We start from the raw sequence: 22,531 nt of genomic DNA, 5'->3' as shown, positions 1-22,531 counted from the left end.
TTATTTATTTTATTTTTTTTTGCAGTTATTGTAGAAGGGGTTGAGTTCTTGATTTGATTCTCTGCTTGGTCACTGTTGGTGTATAGAAGAGCTACCAATTTGTGTAGATTAATCTTGTATCTGAAAACTTTGCTGAATTCTTTTATCAGTTCTAGGAGCTTTCTGGGGGAGTCTTTAGAGTTTTTAAGGTAAATGATCATATCGTCAGCAAACAGTGTCAGTTTAACTTCCTCTTTACCAATTTGGATGCCCTTTATTTCTTTTTCTTCTCTGATTGCTCTGGCTAGGACTTCCAGTACTATGTTGAAGAGGAGAGGTGAGAGTGGGCATCCTTTTCTTATTCCTTCCAGGGTTATATTACATTGAAATATATCCCTTGTATGCCAATTTTGCTGACTTTTAATCATAAAGGGATGATGGATTTTGTCATGTTTTTCCTGCATCTATTGAGATGATCATGTGATTTTTGTTATTAATTCTGTTTATTCAGTGTATCATGTTTATTGACTTGTGTATGTTAAACCATCCCTGCATCCCTGGTATGAAACCCACTTGATCATCTTGGATTATCTTTTTGATATGTTGTTGGATTCGGTTAGCTAGTATTTTGTTAAGGTTTTTAGCATCTATGTTCATCAGGGATATTGGTCTGTAGTTTTCTTTTTCAGTTATGTCCTTTCCTGGTTTTGGTATTAGGGTGATACTGGCTTCACCAAATGAATTAGGGAGGGTTCCCTCTTTCTCTATTTTGTGGAATAGTGTAAACAGGATGGGTACCAAATTCTTTGAATGTCTAGTAGAATTCTGCTGGTAGAATTCTAGTAGAAGTCTAGTAGAATCCATCTGGTCTTGGACTTTTTTTTTTGTTGGTATTTTTAAACTAACATTCCAACCTTGCTGCTTGTTATTGGTCTGTTCAGGGTATCTAATTCTTCCTGATTTAAGTTAGGAGGGTTGTATTTTAACAGGAACTTATCCACCTTTTCTACGTTTTCTAGTTTATGTGTGTAAAGGTGTTCATAGTAGCCTTGAATGATATTTTGTATTTCAGTGGTGTCAGTTGTAATATCTCCCATTTCATTTCTTAATGGGGTTATTTGGATTTTTCTCCCTTCGTTTCTTGGTTAATCTTGCTAATGGTCTATCTTTTATTTATCTTTTCAAATAACCAGCTTTTTATTTCATTTATCTTTTGCATTTGTTTGTTTCAATTTCATTTAGTTCTGCTCTAATCTTGGTTATTTCCTTTCTTCTGCTGGGTTTGTGTTTGGTTTGTTCTTGTTTCTCTAGTTCCTTGAGTTGTGACCTTAGAATGTCAGTTTGTGCTCTTTTGGTCTTTTTGATGTAGGCGTTTAGGGCTATGAACTTTCCTCTTAGCACCACCTTTGCTGTATCCCAGAGGTTTTGATAAATTGTGTCATTATTGTCATTCAGTTCAAAGAATTTTTAAATTTCCATCTTGATATCATTTCTGACCCAATGCTCATCCAGGAGCAGGTTTTTTAATTTCCATGTATTAGCATGGTTTTGAAGGCTACTTTTAGAGTTGATTTCTAGTTTCATTCTACTGTGGTTTAAATCCATTGTTTCTTTGTTGACTTTCTGTCTTGATGACCTGTCTAGTACTGTCACTAGAGTACTGAAGTCCCCCACTATTATTGTGTTGCTGTCTATCTCATTTCTTAGGTCTATTAGTAATTGTTTTATAAATATGGAAGCTCCAGTGTTAGGTGCATATGTTTAGGATTGTGATATTTTCCTGCTGGACAAGGCCTTTTAGCATTATATACTGTCCCTCTTTGTCTATTTTAACTGCTGTTGCTTTAAAGTGTATTTTGTCTGATAGAAGAATAGCTACCCCTGCTTACTTTTGGTGTACATTTGCATGAAATGCCTTTTTTTGCCCCTTTACTTTACGTGAGTCCTTATGTGTTAGGTGAGTCCCATGAAGGCAGCAGATAGTTGGTTACTGAGTTCTTATCCATTCTGAAGTTCTGTATCTTTTAAGTGTAGCATTTAGGCCATTTACATTCAATGTTAGTATTGAGATGTGAGGTACCATTCCATTCATTGTGCTATTTGTTGCCTGTGTATTTTTGTTATTTTTGTTTTCGGTTTTTTAATTGTATTTGTGTTTTATAGGTTCTGTGTGATTTATGCCTTAAAGAGGTTCTGTTTGATGTGTTTCCAGAATCTGTTTCAAGATTTAGAGCTCCTTTTAGCAGTTCTTGTAGTGGTGGATCGGTAGTGGTGAATTCTCTCAGCATTTGTTTGTCTGAAAAAGACTATCTTTCGTTCATATATGATGCTTAGTTTCACTGGATACAAAATTCTTGACTGGTAACTGTTTTGCTTGAGGAGGCTGAAGATAGGGCCCCAATCTCTTCTAGCTTGTGGGGTTTCTGCTGAGAAATCTGCTGTTAATCTGATAGGTTTTCCTTTATAGGTTACCTGGTGCTTGTGTCTAACAGCTCTTAAGATTCTTTCCTTTGTCTTAACTTTAGATAACCTGATGACAATGTACCTAGGCAGTGACCTTTTTGTGATGAATTTCCCAGGTGTTCTTTAGGCTTCTTGTGTTTGGATGTCTAGGTCTCTAGCAAGATTGGGGAAGTTTTCCTCGATTATTCTCCCAAATCTGTTTTCCAAATTTTTGATTTCTGTTCTTCCTCAGGAACACCAATTTTTCTTAGGTTTAGTCGTTTAACATAATCCTAGACTTCTTGGAGACTTTGTTCATATTTTCTTATTCTTTTTTCTTTGTTTTTGTTGGATTGGGTTAATTTGGAGACCTTGTCTTCGATCTCTGAATTTCTTCCTTCTACTTGTTCAATTCTGTTGCTGAGACTTTCCAGAGCATTTTACATTTCTGTAAGTGTGCCCAATGCTTCCTGAAGTTTTGCCTGTTTTTTCTTTATGCTATCTATTTCCTTGACTATTTCTCCCTTTACTTCTTATATCTTTTCTTTTTTCTTAATTTCCTTGCATTGGGCTTCGCCATTCTCTCGTGCATCCCTGAGTAGTGTAATAACTAACCTCCTAAATTCTTTTTTAGGTAAATCAGAGGTTTTTTGTTCTTGGTTTAGATCCACTGTTGGTGAGCTAGGGTGATTTTCTGGGGTTGTTAAATAGCCTTGTTTTGTCATACTACCAGAGTTGGTTTTCTGGTTCCTTCTCATTTGGACAGGCTATGTCGGAGGAAAGGTCTAGGGCTCAAGACTGCTGTTCAGATTCTTTTGTCCCACAGGGTGTTCCTTTGATATAGTACTTCCCCCTTTTCCTATGGATGTGGCTTCCTGAAAGCTGAACTGCTGTGATTGTTATCTCTCTTCTGAGTCTAGCCACCAAGCAAGTCTACCAGGCTCCAGGCTGGTACTGGAAGTTGTCTGCACAGAGTCCTGTATTGTGAACCATCTAAACCCACCTGTGGATACCAGCATCTGTTCTGGTGGAGGTGGCAGGGGACCTCACCTTTTCCGTGCAATTTTTTTTCTCACAATCTTTAAATGTTATTAACCTGTCAGAGTTGTTTTTAATTCGAATATTGAAAATCAAATTTTTAAAATAGGTTGTTTATTTTGTTGAACTATTATACATGAACTTTATAATATTTTCAGAGAACATAAAAAAGGTATACATTGACAAATAAGCAGTTCCACTTCTGACTCAGTTTTTTAATGGCATTCATCATTAATAAATTCCTTTGTACCTTTTTTGCTGAAAAAGCTATCTGCTTTTTAAAAGTTTATCTTTAACATGCACACACACATACTCCAAAAAATACAAATAACAGCATAATTTGCACGGCTCTGAACTTTGCTTTTTCCTTAAAAATATAGCTTACAGATCTCTCCAAATCAGCACCTATTGAGAACTACTGCTTCATTCTTTTAATGGCTGCATCTTATGCTATTCTGTGTATGTACCATGAATGATTTAAGCAAATTTCCTACTGGATTACATTTTTTTCTCCTGTTTTTTTGTCTATTCTAAATTTGAAGCAATTAACATCTTTGCACATATGTCTTTGCACACATTTGTGCGAAGCTAAGTCAGTCATTTACCCAATTCCTAGAGAGATGGCATTTACACCACAGACTATGGGAATGGGACTTTCCGACAGTGCATACCCTGCAAGGCAGTACTCAGTGACTATAAGACAATGCCCTAAAGGTGAAATGCTAGTTCTAAGTTCAGAGTATTTAAAACATTAATGTATATTTTTTGATAATCTCATTAACAGTGAGTGTTTGAGAGGGCCTGTTTTCCTCATGGTTCCTATACTGGACAACATACAATCCTATATGAATGGTGTCCCTGGAGTTCCGTGGCATGTGAAATATGGTGGCCCCGATTTCCAAAAGCTCTATAATCAGACTGAATTAGCAGACTCTTAGGTACAAGTACTATCTTCTTACATTTTAAATTTGTATTTATGTAATTTTAAAGAAGTTTGAGTATGTTTTCTGGTTTTTTTTGTTTGTTTGTTTGTTTGTTTGTTTGTTTGTTTTTTGAGACAGAGTCTTGCTCCATCGCCCAGGCTGGAGTGCAGTGGTGCGATCTCAGCTCCCTGCAATCTCCTTCTCCTAGGTTCAAGTGATTCTCCAGCCTCAGCCTCCCAAGTGGCTGGGACTACAGGCATGCACCACTGTGTCCAGCTAATTTTTTTGTATTTTTAGTAGAGACAGGGTTTCAGCATGATAGCCAGGCTGGTCTTGAACTCCTGACCTCAGGTGATTCACCCACCTTGACCTCTTACAGTGCTGGGATTACAGGTGGGAATCACCATGCCCAGCTGAGTATGTTTTTATATGTTTAAAATTTATTTATAGCAGTGTGTGAGTGTATGTGTACCCCTTTGTTCATGCTATTTGCCTCTGTTTTTCCTAATGGATTGTATGTCAACATTCTTTACATGCTAAGCAATTATTAGATTTAAAATAATTATTTGATATTTTACATACGCTGGATGTAATTTTTCCAGTTGTTTGTCATTCTATTAATCATGAACAATTAAATATAGTTTGAGTTGTCTCTCTTATAAAGACTTTTCCCATTCTATGTTAATTTTAAAAATTACCCATGTTTTCTTTTTAATTCTTTTTAGTCTTTGAAGTAATTTATGAAACGGGGTAAATATCCAATTTTGTGGAGTTTTTTCCTCCAAATGGTTTATTACTTTCTGACACCATTTGTTGAATAACCCATATTTTCTTACTGACAGGAAGTACCACTTTTGTATGCTAAATTCTTATATATATTTGAGTTTATAGTCCTTTATAACTGAGCCAGGGGAAACCAGACAAAAGATCAGAGTTGTACAAAATAAGGTGGGGGGAGGAATAATGGATTAGTTTGGGATATGTTTGTTTGAATTAAATTTAGGACAAATAAATGAAGGGGTCCACTTGGTATTTGGGATTAAAACCAGGCCTTCACAGGAATTTAATTGCAGTCACAAAAGCCTCGTTAAACCCCCCAGTTTGCCCCAAATATTCTGTCTTCAGTTTCCATGTGATTTGTCTTTTATGGCAGGGACTTTCAGTCTTGCTACCACTGCAATTTGGAAAAATAAAATGGTTCTAGCTCCAATTGAGTTGGCAGAAAATTTATCCATGGCCTTTTGTATTTGATTTCATGTAAAGGAAAAGCGTGTAGAAATGCACCTTTTATGAGTAGACAGTTCTGGTACCATTGCTATTTAAAATATAGCCTCATTTAATGGTAATATGGCAGAATTCTTTTGAAGTATGGTTTGGTTTCGACAAAGTTATTTTTATAAAGTTAGCAATGAGACTAGCCTTAAGAAAAAAGTTAGAAACTATGTTTTAGTCAAAAAATCCTATTGATGAAAACCTTCCCTAAAGAAACCAAAAACGTTATTGACAGTTTACTTCCAATTTGGCATTGGACTGAGTGAGAACATTGGCTGGTTGCAATCCTCTGAAGCATTTTCATCTTATACTAACATCTAGCTAAAACTTCCTTCTGTATTTCCTCTGTTCATTAAGAGGTACAATTCAATATCCAGCCAATTTGTTTGCAAATTCTAATTAGATTTTCACCTATCCTTTTCACACTTGAGTCTTTCTGGAATGAGTGTGCATATTGGGCTAATTGATATTAGTTGTAATTGTATGCAACAACCAGAATGTGTAGTATTGCTAGATTATAGTTCCCACTTCTACTCAAGGCCTGGAATGCTGGTGCCCTGTGCTGCCCTGAGACTCTGCTTCATACATCCCCACTGCTGTAGCTCCATCTGTGGCTTAAACAGCCTCAGGTTCTACTTGGGCTGCTATTCCAGAGAGCACAAGCCATAAATTTTGGCAGTGTCCACATGGTGCTTAGTCTACCGTCTCCCAAAATGCAAAAGTGGTGGAGACTTGAAAGCTTCTATGTAAATTTCAGAGGGTGTATCAAAATGCCCGGGTGCTTTTTGACAGACAGAAGCCTATCACAGCGGTGAAGCCACAGCAAAGAGCCTGTACTAGGGCAATGGCTGGTGGAGTTGTGAGATCAGGCCACCATTCTCCAGACTCCTGAATTATAGACTCTCTGGCAGCATGCAATCACAGCCTGGAAAATCCAGGGATATTTTAGTCACAGGCCAACCTGTGAAAATAGTCATGTGGCCCACCAGTGGCACCAGTGTTCCTAGGATATAGGGCATGGAGTCAAAGGAGAGTATATTGGAGTTTTCAGACTTGACGTCTACCTTGCTGAGTTTTGGATTTATGTGAGGCCTGTTACCCTTTTCTTTTTGCCAATTTATCCCTTTTGGAATAGTAGTGTTTACCCAATGCCTGGTAACCGTTAAATCTTGGAAGAAAAGAACTTAGTTTTTATTTTACAGGCTAATAGCTGGAAGAAACTTTCCCTGAGTCTCATATGAGACTTTGGACTTTGAACTTTTGAGTTGGTGTTGAAATAAGTTAAGACTTTTGGAGACTGTTTTTTGTTTTTTGTTCGTTTGTTTGTTTTATTGAGACAGAGTCTCACCTGTCACCCAGACTAAAGTGCAGTGGCACAATCTTGGTTTACAGCAACATCCATCTCCTGGGTTCAAGCCATTCCTGTGCCTCAGCTACCTGAGTAGCTGGGATTACAGGTGTGCAACACCATGCCTGGCTAATTTTTGTATTTTTAGTTGAGATGGGGTTTCACCATGTTGGCCAGGCTGGTCTCAAACTCCTGGCCCCAAGTGATCTGCTCACTTCGGTCTCCCAAAGTGATGGGATTACAGGCATGAGCCATAGACATGGTCTTGAGGACTATTAAAAAAGGATGATTGGCTGGGAGTGGTGGCTCACACCTGTGATCCCAGCACTTTGGGAGGCTGAGGTAGGCAGATCATGAAGTCAGGAGATCGAGACCATCCTGGCTAACATGGTGAAACCCCATCTCTACTAAAAATACAAAAAATTAGCCGGGTGTGGTGGTGGGTACCTGTAGTCCCAGCTACTCAGGAGGCTGAGGCAAGAGAATGGTGTGAACCTGGGAGGTGGAGCTTGCCATGAGCACAGATCATGCCACTGCACTCCAGCCTGGATGACAGAGCGAGACTCCATCTCAAAAAAAAAAAAAAAAAAAAAAAGAAAAAAGAAAAAAAAAAGGATGATTGCATTTTGTAATATGAGAAGAACATGAGATTTGTGGGACTAGGGACAGAATACTATAATTTGGATGTTTTTTCTCTCCAAATTTCACATGATTCTCAGTGTTGGAGGTGGTGCCTAATGGGAGATGCCTAATATGTTATGAATAGATTAATGCCTTCCCTGGGGGCGGGTAGTGAGCTCTTGCTCTGTTGGTTCCTTTGAAATCTGATTATTAAAAAGAGCCTGGCACCTCGCCTCTCACTCTCTTGCTTCCTCTCTCACCATGTGATCTCTGCGCACACTGACTCCCTTTTGCCTTCTGCCATGAATGGAAGTAGCCTGAGGCTTTCACCAGATGCTCAGTCTTTCAACCAGTAGAATCATGAGTCAAATAAACCTTTGTTCTTTACAAATTATTTAGCCCCAGTATTCCCTTAGAGTATCACAAATGAACTAAGACAGTCCCCCTAAGTCTTTACTCTTCATTGCTGGACTATATTGCCTCATATTTTTTACCAAGGTACTAGAGAGTACCAAGGTACTCCATTCACTTGGAGAATGAGCATTCATAGGTTGATTTTGGTCATCAGTTGTTGGTGACTTTATCGGGTGACTCTGGACAGAATGAAAGAATGAATAATAGTCTTCAAAACCTTCACCACAGAAAAATGTCTTTTAAGTAGTTAGGATGGTTATGTCAGTCATTCATAAAAAGCTCTTTCTGGTTGATTATTGTAGTAGTCCATTTTGCATTGCTATAAAGAAATACCCAAAGCTTGGTAATTTATAAAGAAAAGAGGTTTATTTGGCTCATAGTTCTGTATGGTGTACAAAAAACATGGCACTGACATCTGCTAAGCTTGTGATGAGGCCTCAGGAAGCTTTTACTTATGGCAGAAGTTGAGACGGCTGGCATGTCATATGGTGGGAGAAGGAGCAAGAGGGTCGGGGGCAGTGCCAGACTATTTTTAACAATCAGATCTCATAGTAACTAATACACTTTGAGGTAACTCATTACTTTGAAGATAGCACCAAGCTATACATGAGGGATCCACCCCCATGAAGCAAACACCTCCTACTAGGCCCCACCTTAAAAATTAGGGATCACATTTTAACATGAGATTTGGAAGGGACTAACATCCAAACTCTCTCAGCTTTCCCTGAACACAGGGAACTCACTCAACAAGACCACTGGAAGCATTGCCTTCTCAGAAGAGGTAGCATTTGAACAGAAGCTTGAAGAATGAATGAGGCTGTCAGGCACCCAAGCTGGGAGGCTGTTCCAGGAAGAACCCTGGCAGGGTGCCAACGGAGGGATTGGCGCATTCAGAGAACTCTAAGTAGTTCAAGATTGCCAGTTTGCAAAGAGCAATCCAGAAATGACAGATGAGAGTTGACTTCTAGGTAGTGGCCAGATCCTGAAGTTCTTTGCCAAGTAAAGGAATTTACAGTTTACTCGTATAGGCACTAGGAAAGCATTTTAAGGGTTTTAAGCCAAGGCTTCATGGTTAGATTTTCACATCTGGACTATCATTTTGGCAGCCAGTATAAAAGATGGATTGAAGGGATGTGATCTAGAGGCATGGGCCTGATAGGGGTCTTAGGCTGCCCTGCTTTAGGGAGTTTCTTGGCATTGGAAATAGCAGTAACCCTGAACTTTCCTTTATGGGTCTGGGTCAGACCTCGTGGAATTTCAGAGCTCATTGTCAGGTGAGATCAGGAAGGAGGTACAGAGGAAAAATGATAGCCTGAACCATCTAGACTGCATGGTATAACAGGTAGAATTTGGAATCTGAATCAAGTGTGTATGCACTGTGGAACATCTTTTCAGCCATTTCACACATTAAAATGACAGCAGTATCATCCTCAAGTGCAAAATTTCACTATAGCAGCATTGTCATTTTTATCATAATGCCATAAGACTTACTTGGAGACCAAACCAATTCATAATTTACCTATTTTTTAACTTCTACAACTAAACTCCCTTGGATTGTGTCCCAGTTGAATTTGTAAACAAGCTCTATGTTTCAGGGAGCATGGTTGTGTTGCAAAAGTTAGTGTAAAGTGTACTCCTTTTATTTCAGATAATTGTTAGTCAGATCAGCTTTAGTTTTCTGATATTTATGCCATAGCTACCCTGAGTTGGTCAACAGGGTTATTCCTCCCCTTTTGGAGGATTTACTCATACACACGCACACATGCTACACCCACACACACCTCAAAAGTGCTTCCACACATACAAAAGATGGAATGCTGTCTGTGTGGTTCTTTACCTTCTCTGGGAAAGAAAGCCTTCATTTACTGACCTTAAGTTATAATTTAAAATTGATCTTCTTTAATACGTTTTCTAAAATACTTAAAAGATTTCTTTTCATGCCAATTCTGCTATGTCTGTATTTGTGTTACTTTTTTCTTGTCATCTTAAAACAGCATTTTGCCAGAAAAATCAGTATTAAAATAAGCATTTTGAATGGTGTTGGGACCCTGGATGGTTTTGTTACGTGAATCATTCGATCAACATTCTAACCCAATGCAGCTAAATATAAATTGACCTCCAGCTCACTGTCACTTTAGAGGTGGTACCATTAATCGGCCTTCTAGGCAGTATATAGTGTTTTGATGATTTTGCAGTTGGGGTCTGTGTGTCTGTAGGCATATGCACAGGCCACATATGAACATCTGTAGTCTCCTAGACAGCTGCCAAGTTCTGTTTTCATGTTATTGATTACATACTCAGGCATCTCCCCTAATAAAAGAAGCCCATCTAAAATGAAGTGAGCAAAATGGAAAACATACAGCATGGCCAGGGGCCAGGAGGCTGATACATACATTCCCGTAAGCTAACGCCTCATGGTCTTGTGTTGACTGTCAAAACTCATGAACCTCAATTCATGTCACCTGACACTGATTTTTCCTGAATGTTTTACGTCATTCACTCTTTTTGAAGCTAATCAGAACTTGTGATTTTGCAATATAATCATTTCGGAAGACTGAGACCCACATCCAATATAGGACATGAAGAGTTATTCCTTGACTATGTAATAGAAATAGTGTTATTCTGATATATACTGACTATTAGATAACTATAAGTAGAGATTTTGGAGTAAGATTGCTTGGTGGGTTTAAATTCCAACTTACTGACTAGGTGATCTCGAGCAAGTTTCTTAACCTTTCTGTGCCTCTGTTTGCTCATCTGTAAAAAAAGATGTGGAATACATCCTTTCTAGTAGACTATAATGAGGACTAAGTAAGAAAGGACACATAAAGTGTTTGGAACATAGTAAGTGTTAAATATCTTCTCTGTTATTACTCAAGTATCAATGCCTGACTATCCTCTAGCCCCAGTAAACACTGATGTCCTTTAGTTCCTGCAGGTTAATTATCTGGATTATCATTGATCAAGAATGTGGAAAATCTGTCTTGAGGGTTATGTGAACTCTGTGACTAAGATCTCTCTCTCTCCACCCCACATAAGCCCCAAAACCCTACCCAAAGTGATACTACTCATTTTTTCTTGTCACAGTGAATGATAATGAAAAATGTAAAATATAAGGACTATAAGAAACAGCTATTTTACAGTTATCAGAAGTAGATGCTGATTATGATAAAGAACTGAAGAATTCAGGACCCCTCTTGAAGACACCTTGTCAACATGCAATTATCTTTACCTTAAAAAGTGATCATAGAGTATATTTTGCAAATGTGAGAAAAAGGAACATATAAATACTAAATAACGATTCTCACCACAGAATGATTTTTTTCCAGAGCTGCAAATGCCAAAGACCCTGAAGAATTTATTCACCAAAGAATGTTTTAGCATACAAACTAATTTCAGGCAGATATGATTCAGATGATCAAAACAAAGTAATCATTTCCCAGTATCATATAATATAAATATTAATAAAAAGGCATTAATTTTATTTTCAGATGTGAACTATGTTATTTTTCTATTTGTCATTTTCACTTATGCAATGTTTTTGGCAGAATTTTCATAGCTTTCCTAGAAGTAAAATGAAGCTATAGGTATGTGACAGTGCCTACATATATATAACATATATACAATATATATGAGATATATGTGCATTATATATGTGTGTGCATGTGTGCAGAGAGCTAGAGAGCGAGTGAGAAACAGAACCCAAATTCTTTGTATGATGAATAGTAGTATCTGAACACATGCCTTTGATGAGATGTCTTGTAAGAGTCAGAGTGCAAATGCATAAAGGGCAGAATCTGTCATAAATCTTGCCCTCTCAGCTATTCCCACTATCCTCTTTAGAGTGGACATGTCAGAAATGGATTTACCTCATTGTTTTTACCAAATAACATGATCTAGGTACAATCTTTTTTTTTTTTTATTTTTCTATTGGGAATAATAACAATGATGCAGAAGAGGTGTCTGAAGATCAAATGAGATAATGTGTACAGTGATTCATATGTAGTGAAGATTTTTTGTTTTGTTTTTAAGATGGAGTCTCGCTCTGTCGCCCAGGCTGGAGTGCAGTGGCGCCATCTCGGCTCACTGAAAGCTCCGCCTCCCGGGTTTACGCCATTCTCCTGCCTTAGCCTCCCGAGTAGCTGGGACTACAGGCACCCTCCACCATACCTGGCTAATTTTTTGTATTTTTAGTAGAGACGGGGTTTCACCGTGTTAGCCAGCATGGTCTTGATCTCCTGACCTTGTGATCCGCCCGCCTTGGCCTCCCAAAGTGCTGGGAATACAGGTGTGAGCCACCGCGCCCAGCCAGGTTTGTTCTTTTTTATGATTATTAGGCATCTGACTTACTCTAACCTTTTAGCTTCCACACTTTCAGTTGATAGAGTTCCTTAGAGTTTATAAACCCCTTTTAAATTAATTAGCACAGTAGCTTTCAAACAGGCAATATTAGTTCCATTTTTCAGATGAATGAAATTAATAAAACATGACTAGGACAATCGGATTTTTACTAGAGATAATTTTTATTATTGGAATATATAAGAGTGGCTTAGTCCATTGAAGTACTATAACAAAATATCATAGACTGGGTAGCATATGAACAACAGAAATTTGTTTTTCAACATTCTGAAGGCTGGAGGACCCAAGGTCAAGGCACTGGCAGATTCGGTGTCTGGCGAGGGCCTGTTTTCTCATACAAAGATGAAGCCTTTTGCTGTGTCCTCACTTGTTGTCACTTGATGGAAGGAGAGAGGAGTCTCATTAGAGCTAAGGGCACTAATCCTATTCATGAAGGTTCCATCCTCATGGCCTAATCACCTCCCAAAGAGCCTACCTCCTAATGTATTACGTTGGGGGTTAAGATTTTAATATATGAATTTCGAGGGGACACAAACATTCAGACCATGGCAAGGAGTGAATGGCAATTAGTTCAAGAGCATAACTCCCTGGCAGGCCAGGCATTATGTTGATTAATAATCAATAGGGATGCTGCTCCTAGCAAGGTAAGAAAAACATATTTGGGGACAGAAGTAGTAACAATTTAGAGAGCACATAATGCTTAAATAATAAAATTGCCCATCAGTTTCTGTTGTCTTTCTAATTTATTTCACTTAGCGTAGAGATAAGAGAAGGAAATTTAGAGAGAAAATGCTTTAATTGTATTGGAAATGCTAATCCTTTTTGAACATTTTGAATGATGTTAGTTATCTGGTTCTCCCAAGGAGTTATATTACTTAAGTGACTTCTCTCTGGAATGAAGAATTTTCAACAGAGGGAGTGAAATTCTTGGAAAATATGTATTTGGGAAAAAGAATAAGTATTCCTTGGTTTATTCTCTGAGTTGTTTTTGAACTTTGATTTTTTTAAATTTAAAATTAAAAAAAAATTTGTTAATTGAAATATAATTAAAATTCACCAGTTTTAGGTATGGTCCTATGAGTTTTGGTACATAAATACATACATGTAACCACCACCACAGTCAAGACAAAACATTTCTATCAATCCTAAAGCGTGAACTTTGCTTTGAGTCAAGTTATTCTTAGTAAGTTTTGTGTTTTAAAAATTTCTGAGAATCTGACAAATGCAGTGGTCCTCTTCCTTGGAAAAGTGCGGAGATACACACAATATTACCTACTATTTCAGAGGAATGATGAAATCTAGCCTTGGGTCCCCAGATTCAGAAATAGAGTTTAAATTCTTTACAATTAGTGTCTTTATAAAATAACACATTTTCTTAGAAGTAGAAATCTTATTTTTCTATCTATCAATTGCCTGGAGAGCTGACTTATTTGTTGATGGATGATTTCTTAAATATAATCACTCATCTATACATGAAGATATATTAGGCTTCAAAATTTGTGGATGTGTTAATGGTTAAATTCTTTCAAAGTATTTCAACTTAACATGGACAAAGAGAGGGTTAATGCTAATATATTGGTCTGATTACACCAGTAACTAACATAGATTTACCAAGCAAGGTGCAGAGCACCCAGTTAAATTTGAATTTCAGATAAACAAACATTTTTCAGTATAAATATTCCCATGCATTGATAGTTCCCATAAAATTCAAATATGTCCCAATGCATAGGTCATACTTTTACTTTAAAAAAAAACCTATTAGTTGGTTATCTAAACTCAAATTTAACTGGGTATCCTGAATTATTTTATGATTCCAGCTCCTTCCCATTGGCAAAGATATATTTTGTCATATTTTATTCACTTCCACCTTTGCCATTGTCTGTTGAAAACCCTAGGATGTAATAGATAGTCATAACATTCGCTAAATGAAAAAAGTTATTCAATTTCTAGATAAGAGAGACTTTATATTTGGTTCAAGTATTTCAAGGAACTTTCTAAGAATTCAACATAGGATTGAACTCCAAGCCAGTCTTAATTTTGAATAATTTTCCCCACATGCAAATTAAAATTAGAATCCACATCTTAACTCCAAAGCCCATGTTTCAACCTCTATTAGTGATTCTCGAAGAAAGACAGACTGCATTTTAGGGAGGATTTTAATTAATAGGGGCAGCATGAGGGGTGGGGAGTGGAAGAGTAGAGAGCTGCTGGAAGTTAGAGGGCAGAAGCCAGGGATACTACATATCCAGCAGTATATGGGGACAGTCTCACACAAGAAGGAACTGTTCTGGGTCCCACAGAGTTTTTGAGATTACTACCAGATATTCATGTCAGAAATAGACAAAAATTATCTAAACCTAGAATGTAACTCAAACAGACATATATATACAAAATTTTGCATGGTTTTAATATTTTTTAAATTTTCCAGAAGTGAAACTGAAATGTAAGTCAAAAGAAGGTTATCCATAAAATTCTGACAAAAAATCCAACAGTAGATAAAATGCCAGGTGATATCACAAATTGATGAAATGAGCAGAGTAAACCTGCACAGCCAGCTGGGAAATAATAGTTCTAGTGGCCCACAGGCAAGGTCTACAATCCAATTATGTCCATGTCCCAGGTGCAGTGTCGCACCACCTTCAGGCAGTTGTCTTCTCTGGCTTTACATCTTTGGGGACAATTCTGGGTCCTGTGGATGGCTAGAACTTCCAGAACAACAGCAGCAATTCCAGAAATCTCTTGATTAGTTGGTTATTGGTTCATGATCTCAGTAGAATAGCCCACTTTCCCCCTGATATTTCCCTGGATGAAATTGCCTGCCTGGCTTTGCTCTTACATCTATGTCTTCAACTCTCATCTCAACAAGAACTTCAGACTAGCTAGGCACTGTGGCTCACACCTGTAATCCCAGCACTTTGGGAGACTGAGGCAGGTGGATCGCTTGAGCTCAGGAGTGTGAGACCAGGCTGGCCAAAATGGTGAAGCCCCATCTCGACCAAAAATATATTAGCTGGACATGGTGGTACACATCTGTGGTCCCAGGTATTTGGGAGGCTGAGGTGAGAGCATCACTTGAGTCTGGGAGCAGGAGGTTGCAGTGCGCCTCTACACTCCTGCCTGGGTGAAAAAAAAAACAAAAGCAGGCGGAGCGCGGTGGCTCATGCCTGTAATCCCAGCACTTTGGGAGGCCGAGATGGGCAGATCACAAGGTCAGGAGATTGAGACCATCCTGGCTAACAAGGTGAAACCCTGTCTCTACTACAAATGCAAAAAATTAGCTGGGCGTGGTGGCAGGTGCCTGTAGTCCCAGCTACTCGGGAGGCTGAGGCAGCAGAATGGCGTGAACACAGGAGATGGAGCTTGCAGTGAGCCGAGATGGCGCCAGTGCACTCTAGCCTGGGCCACAGAGTGAGACCCTGTCCACTCCCCCGCCCCGCAAAAAGAAAAAAAAGCAAAAACTTCAGACTAGCTTCCACAGAGTGGACATGAGCAGAGGATGGAACCAAATTTATCCCTATCTCCTTATTAAGAATGAACTATCTTACAGTTTTACTCTTTTTTGTTTGTTTTATTCTGGAACTTTCATAAGCGCTTTTTACCATTTTAGAAAATGTCGTCATTAATGGTAATCTTTCTATGATACTTGATCCTTCTATTTAGCAATCTGTATCTGTTCAATTCTACATGGAGAAGAAAATGTTTCATTTTATTTTCTATTTAAACCACATTGAAATATTATATTATCATAAATTTATTTTTTTATTTATAATATAGATGTGGTGTTTTCTTTTTAAAAATTATGTATACTTTGCAATATTTATTGAAAGCTGATGCTCTGAGTTATCTGATGAGAATACTTCTTTTAAAGAGTACCAGCCAATCTGAACAATGTCTGACATTCAGTTAATTACATTATAAATCACTAGTTGTTAGATTAATTAGCCATAGTATAAAATTATAGCTGAAAAAAAACTATACCAAAAAATAATAGTAGTAAATAATATTTTTGACACATTTCCTAGGAAAACCCTGTAAACATTTAGAGAAACCATTTGCAATTTTACTTGTTATGAATATCTCTTAAAGTGTTCTTAAGTAAAAAACAACATTTCTTATAATCTCAATGAATACTTTCAGCATACATAATATTTGGATAGAGAACTCAAGAAGAGGTAAGGATTTCTTATGGGAAGGCTTGAGGTTGCATGGGTTAAATGACAACCCTAATTCCATTTGTTTGTTGTTGTTGTTGTTGTTGTTTTTGGACAAAATCTTGCTCTGTCACCAGGCTGGAGTGCAGTGGCACAAATCTCGGTTCACTGCAGCCTCCACCTCCTGGGTTCAAGTAATTCACCTGTCTCAGCCTTCCAAGTAGCTGGGACTACAGGTGTGTACCACCACGCCTGGCTAATTTTTGTATTTTTAGTAGAGATGGGGTTTCACCATGTTGGTCAGGCTGGTCTCGAACTCCTGACCTTGTGATTCGCCCACCTGGCCTCTCAAAGTGCTGGGATTACAGGCGTGAGACACTGTACCCGGCCAGCCCTGATTCTTATAAAATGCCAGTGGACACATCTGGACCAAATATAATGGGGAAAGGTGACACCTTCTCAGAACTGCTCAGGCCACTTGTGTATTTTATTAGCTAAAGGATGCAAAGGGGCATAGTGATTAAGAACCTCATTTGGAGTTGGACAGCACTAAGCTTGAGTTCCAGGTGTGCCACTTCATGGGACTTTAAATATTTTACTTAGTCTCTCTGAAGTTCAATGTTCTCTTCTGTAAGTAAAAATAATTATAGGACCTACCTTCTATCCTTATAGAAAGTAACACACTTAAGGGCTGCATTAATCTGCACACACTGCCATAGCAAAATACCATAGACTGGTGCCTTAAACAACAGAAATTTATTTTCTTACAGTTGTGGAGGCTGGGAAGTCCAAGATCAAAGGGCTGGCCAATTCAATATCCAGTAAGGGCTCTGGAAACTGAATTGACCAGCCCTTTGATCTTGGACTTCCCAGCCTCCAGAACTGGCTTGCAGATGGCTGACTTCTCCCTGTGTCTTCTCATGGCCTCTCCTCTATTTCTCTCTCTCTCTCTCTCTCTCTCTCTCTCTCTCTCTCTCTCTTTCTGTGTGTGTGTGTGTGAGAGAGAGAGAGAGACAGACAGACAGACAGACACAGCTGTCTTCTTATGAGGACACTAATCCTATCAGATCAGGACTCTACCCTTATGACCTCATTTGACCTTCATTATCTCTTCAAAGGCCTTATCTCCAAATACAGTTACATGGGAGTTTAGGGCTTCAACAGATGAATTTGGGGTTGGGGAGAGGGGACACAATTCAGTTCGTAGCACAGAGCCAGACTCTTAGTTGCACTACTAAACATTGGTTATTACTAATACCAGATGCCTAATCTAACACAACTATGTTGTAAAGTAAGCATTATTATCCTTCTTTTAAACATAAAAAAACTGAGGCTTATAAAGCTTTACTCACATCCTTGGGTTATACACACACTAGTACAAGCATCCAGGCAGTGGTGATACTAGAATTTAAAGTTAGTTCAGGTTTTTTGATGGCAATATACATGCTCATTTCACTCCACACTAGATTGCTTTACAGAATAATGGTACTTTAATTCTTATGAATAATTAACATTCTTCCAATACTCTATAATTTGTAAAGTGTTTTCCCAGCCTTTAATGTTCCTGTGGAGGAGGCCTTGGGCTGGTTAAAAAGGAAAGAAAGGGAGGACTGAGGTGAAGGAGGGGGCAAACAGGGACAAAAGAGCTACAAGAAAGAAGGTTTCATTCAAAGAAAGCAGGTAAAATAAAACTTAAATGACTTCTCAGGGCCAGAGAGGCAGCAAAAGATGAACAAAGGGGGACTCAAAGAAACAACAGGCTTTACAAGAAAACAGCAAAGCAAGAAATGAGAGTAGAGTTGGCATCAGGGACTATAGGTAGAGCCTACAGTCAGATGCCTCAAGTAACACAAACACGCTGAGAATGGTTCAGCAAGAATTGCAATTGCTGTAGTCAATTAGAAATGGGAAGTGAGCAAGAAGTTTGTTCTGCATGAAAGAGAAGTCCATTGTTGCCATGATCATGGTGGGTGGTTTATGGTGCTGATCTGGAGTCAAATTGCCTGGATTGCACTCTGCCTTCATCTTTTCTAACTGTGTGACCTTGGGGAATATTGATTTCCCTAGCTGCAGTATGGGAATGTTGATACTCCCTATCTCATAATGTTGATGAATTAAGTAATATACTGAGGGTTCTGTGCTTAGCACTCTACCAAGGACACAGTAAAAGCAGCATAGTGAAGTTCTAGCAATAATGAGGAGGAGGAGGAGGAAGAATTTTATCCCTAAAATAATTCCTGTCTGACTAATGTGAGACATTATGTGCATTGCAGTTGTGATTGTGTCTCCTACACTCCAGGTGACAGGAGAGAAGGTGCAATATTCCTGTAAAACATCATTATTTGCATTTGACCTTTTCTAGGAAGTACTCAGGAAGACTTAACAGAGACAGTGCCTTAATTAGTGAAAACAGGTTCCATTAGAAGTTCAGGCGAACAGAGCAATGCGGTTAGGCTGAGCTAGGGGTCAAGGGTTAACAGGACTTTCTGAGGAAACATCATCTGTCATTCTTTTGTTCTCCTGTCCTGCCTATCCACACACACTCATGGAAGTCCCCTTTTCGGGACCAGAGGTTAGTGACTGTCTCCCATAGTGAACTGCTTGCCACCCTCAGGAATATTGGTCCCAACGTCAGTGAAAGAGAAAGTGAGAGAGCCAGAGCAGGAAGAAAAGAGAAAGAAGAAAAAGAGGAGAGGAAGAAAGTGAATAAATCAGAGATCCCTCAGAAAGATTCTCATAGCCAGAACTCCATGAGAAAGGGCTGAAATATTCATAGCTGAAAATTTCATAGCTGAAAATACTGAAATATTTCTGAGGACTTGCTGCTGAAAAGGTCAGGAAATGGATCATCAACTCAGATCTACAAATTCAAAATTATACTTGCTCATTGTACTAAGTCTTGCTTTTCCCCCCGCAAAGTGTGGGAATTCACAGAATGCCAGATGGAGCATGGGTCTGTTTCAACTCCCAGCTCTTGTGGTGGTTGAAAATGGCTGTGTGGTTGCTCCACCGTGGTTGCTTAGATGACTAAAAGCTTTATTTGGAAAAAGTAATGATAGTTAGTCTCGTGTAGTATCATGTTACAAATGAAACTCATTCATTGAACACCAAAACTGTATGGTTAAATCTGCTTGAAAGATTGTCTGTAAAATAAAAAGGTTAACTTCACAGCTTATCTGTTCCTTATACATTGCGTATCTGTACATAAAGTTTTCTACATTTAAGCTATAATGTTTTCCTAAATGTGTATCATGGAAACGGTAAATCCAGATACTTCATTCCATGTATAATTGAGGTCAGCCTCTGTGGAAAACTGGGATGCCTCGATTATATAATCCCAGTCCAGTCCACACCATCCTTGTTATTCACAGTGTCAATCTCATTCTATACTGCCCATCTCTAAAATAATAAATATCATAGGTAGTTGTCATATATAAACTTTGATGATTTCTTATTTTAATTAAAAGAATTTTAAAGTGTTGATGCAAGGTAACATTGATGATTTCAAACAGAATCCAATTCCTGAATAAAGCAAGCCAGAAATCTTACATGAGACTATCTTCAGAAAACAACTATTGTGATCATATATCCTCTAGTAAGATGTTCACATTTAATTCAAATGGTCAAGAAGTCTGAGTATCTTTTATTTCCTGAAGGGATGTATATATTTGAAATCTGGCACAACTCACTGAATGTCAGTGCATTAGATATAGGGGGAAGAACAATGAAGAAAAAGAAAATATATGAAAATAGACAGATGATTTTGGGAAGCTTACATGCCTTGGGGGGAAAGAGCTATGAAATAGCTGCTAGCACCCTTGAAAATACTGCTTATGTGCCTCATTATGCCACCTAGATTTCCAGCCTGTCACATTCAATGAGGTCTTTGTGAGCCCATGATGCTAGGGCTGTCAGCCTGATATTCTATAATTTGGAAAGACTCCCACCCCTGCCATTTTGTAAGGCTTCCTGAAAAGCAATAGAGGAACCTTGCTGGATATTCTAACTTCATTTAATAAGAGTATTTCATGGTTTCAGTAAGAACAGCTCTGTGTGCTGGGGCATCCAGTCATCCTCAGTACCATTCATGCTGCTGCTGCTTCTTTTTTTTTTTAATTTATGTAGCGTTATAACTCATTGCCTCAGCATGGAAAATTGCATTTGATTCAATTCGTAGAAATTAATGGTATATATAATGGCCCCAAATTCACCACCCTAGTTGCACCTTCTACAATCAGCCTCATCCATTCTCTCAGTTCTGTAGCCTCTCCCCTGAGATTCTGATTGCACATGTTAGGCCATTTTTGGAGAGCTAGATGTGTCTTCTTAGAGAAAGTGCACATTGTCTAGGAGTGGGGCAGCAGCTGCTTAATGCATCTTGTAGTTCTCCATGGAATGACTGGAATTCTGTCTAGCTCCAGAAGGAACAGTGAATCCCTCTTTCTCCTAACATGTGCTTCTTGATGCAGGATTGAGTGGAACTTGTTTCCCTGGAGTGCCCCTAGATTCTGTCCTGGCCTTGGTTTGAGGGCAAATCACTGATGAGGTGGGGACTGGCAGACGCATCTAATGAAGCTTCCAGAAGCCTGCTAGGAAAACAAGGTCAGCACGGGAGTGAAGTGCTGTGATTTGGTGCCTGAAGGAATTATCAGGTGACTGTGAGGGCCCTACACTATGGGAATCAGTAAGATGTGGGATCATCTAGAGAGCCACTTTCCTAAAGAGGAAGAGGATGGATCACTTTCCTTCCTTCTTTCAACATCCTCCCCAAGCTTCTCTTTTCTTTAGAGAATGACAGCCACCTCCACCCACCACCCACCGCCCACCTCCCTCGGAGGACTATAGAATCAGGTATTTTTTAACAGATTTAGAGAAACCATTTTGACGACAGGGCTCATATTCTCCCATCTGATTTTGGCAGGTGTAATATATGTTTGGCAGAGGGATAAACTGGGTCTTGTATCTTTGAAGAGATGCTGATGGGATCAAAGCGGAATGACCACAGAGGAAGGAAGGAGAAGACAAGAGAGTCTTAGTACAGCACTCAAGTCCCAGCACCAAATTATTTCGGGAACAGTATCTTCCTCTTCCTGCCTGTTCTCTCAATGTGTGTCCTTGTTTTCTTGCCTCACACAAACATTCTGATGTCCTCAGTGCCCTTGGTTCATTTCTGTTCCTAGCTAGCCAAGAATAATTATTTCTGTTCACATTTTCCTCTTACTATGGCCTCTCTCACATCATGAGGTTACACTGTTACATTCCAAGGACTACACACTTGATTTAGGTATATTTGCTAGGAATATTGTCCTCCCTGCTGGAAGAGAACTCTCTCATTTGGCGTCCTGTGCTCTCTCCCTCTCTCTCTCTCTCTCAACATTTTCCCTCTAGTTTAGTACAAAGAATCTGTAATCTGCTTTCAGTCATCACTGTTGACACACCAGAGAAATATGACTCTAATTTTTCAAAGAAAATATGAATCACGTAGTGTTCCCCACACAGACAGTACCCTCCTCTGTTAGCTAGCTGTACAATCTAAAATTCTGAGCATGACTTTTCATACAAGCAATGGTCAGATTATTGGGACTGTACAGAGCAGAGCGCTACAGCACCAGGATATGACCTCATCTGCTCTGAGGAACTAAGTGGGGTTGAGCTGTGTCCATGTTTGGAGGAGCATACTTCCAGTGGAGAGAAGCCCAGGAAGGGTCAGCAATTTCTCATTCTGGACAACAGCCTGCTTCTTTGATGAGAACACTTCAATTGAAAATTAAAATGCAATGATAGGCTCATTATTGTCACAGAAAACTGCTTAATAGAGAATAAACTCTGTTTTTCACTACCAAAGAACTAAATGGCATGGAAAAAGAAACATCAACTAAATGGCATAGAAAAAAGTTAATTCATGGTTCATTTTTGTGGGTGACATAGACAATGTAAATAATGGAAATAAGGTTTGTTTCCAGATGAACAACTTCTAAGGCATG

The 22,531-nt window shown here is 38.7% G+C and overlaps 1 long non-coding RNA gene across 5 annotated transcripts in view; it reads right to left on the bottom strand.

Moving 5' to 3' along the window:
- The window catches only part of LOC105492676 (uncharacterized), a 73,962-nt gene that overhangs the window by 29,856 nt on the left and 21,575 nt on the right, over positions 1 to 22,531 (bottom strand). The window contains exon 4 of one of the 5 annotated variants that reach the window (XR_011609766.1): positions 12,544 to 12,772. The exons of the other annotated variants lie outside the window; for them this stretch is intronic. This is a non-coding gene — a long non-coding RNA (uncharacterized lncRNA). Of the gene's footprint in view, positions 1 to 12,543; positions 12,773 to 22,531 lie in introns of those variants that run through there. 5 annotated transcript variants of the gene reach the window in all.

This window comes from Macaca nemestrina, chromosome 11 (genome assembly GCF_043159975.1).
Source record: "Macaca nemestrina isolate mMacNem1 chromosome 11, mMacNem.hap1, whole genome shotgun sequence".
Classification (NCBI taxonomy): Eukaryota; Metazoa; Chordata; class Mammalia; order Primates; family Cercopithecidae; genus Macaca; species Macaca nemestrina.
This window is presented reverse-complemented; position numbering and strand designations above follow the sequence as displayed.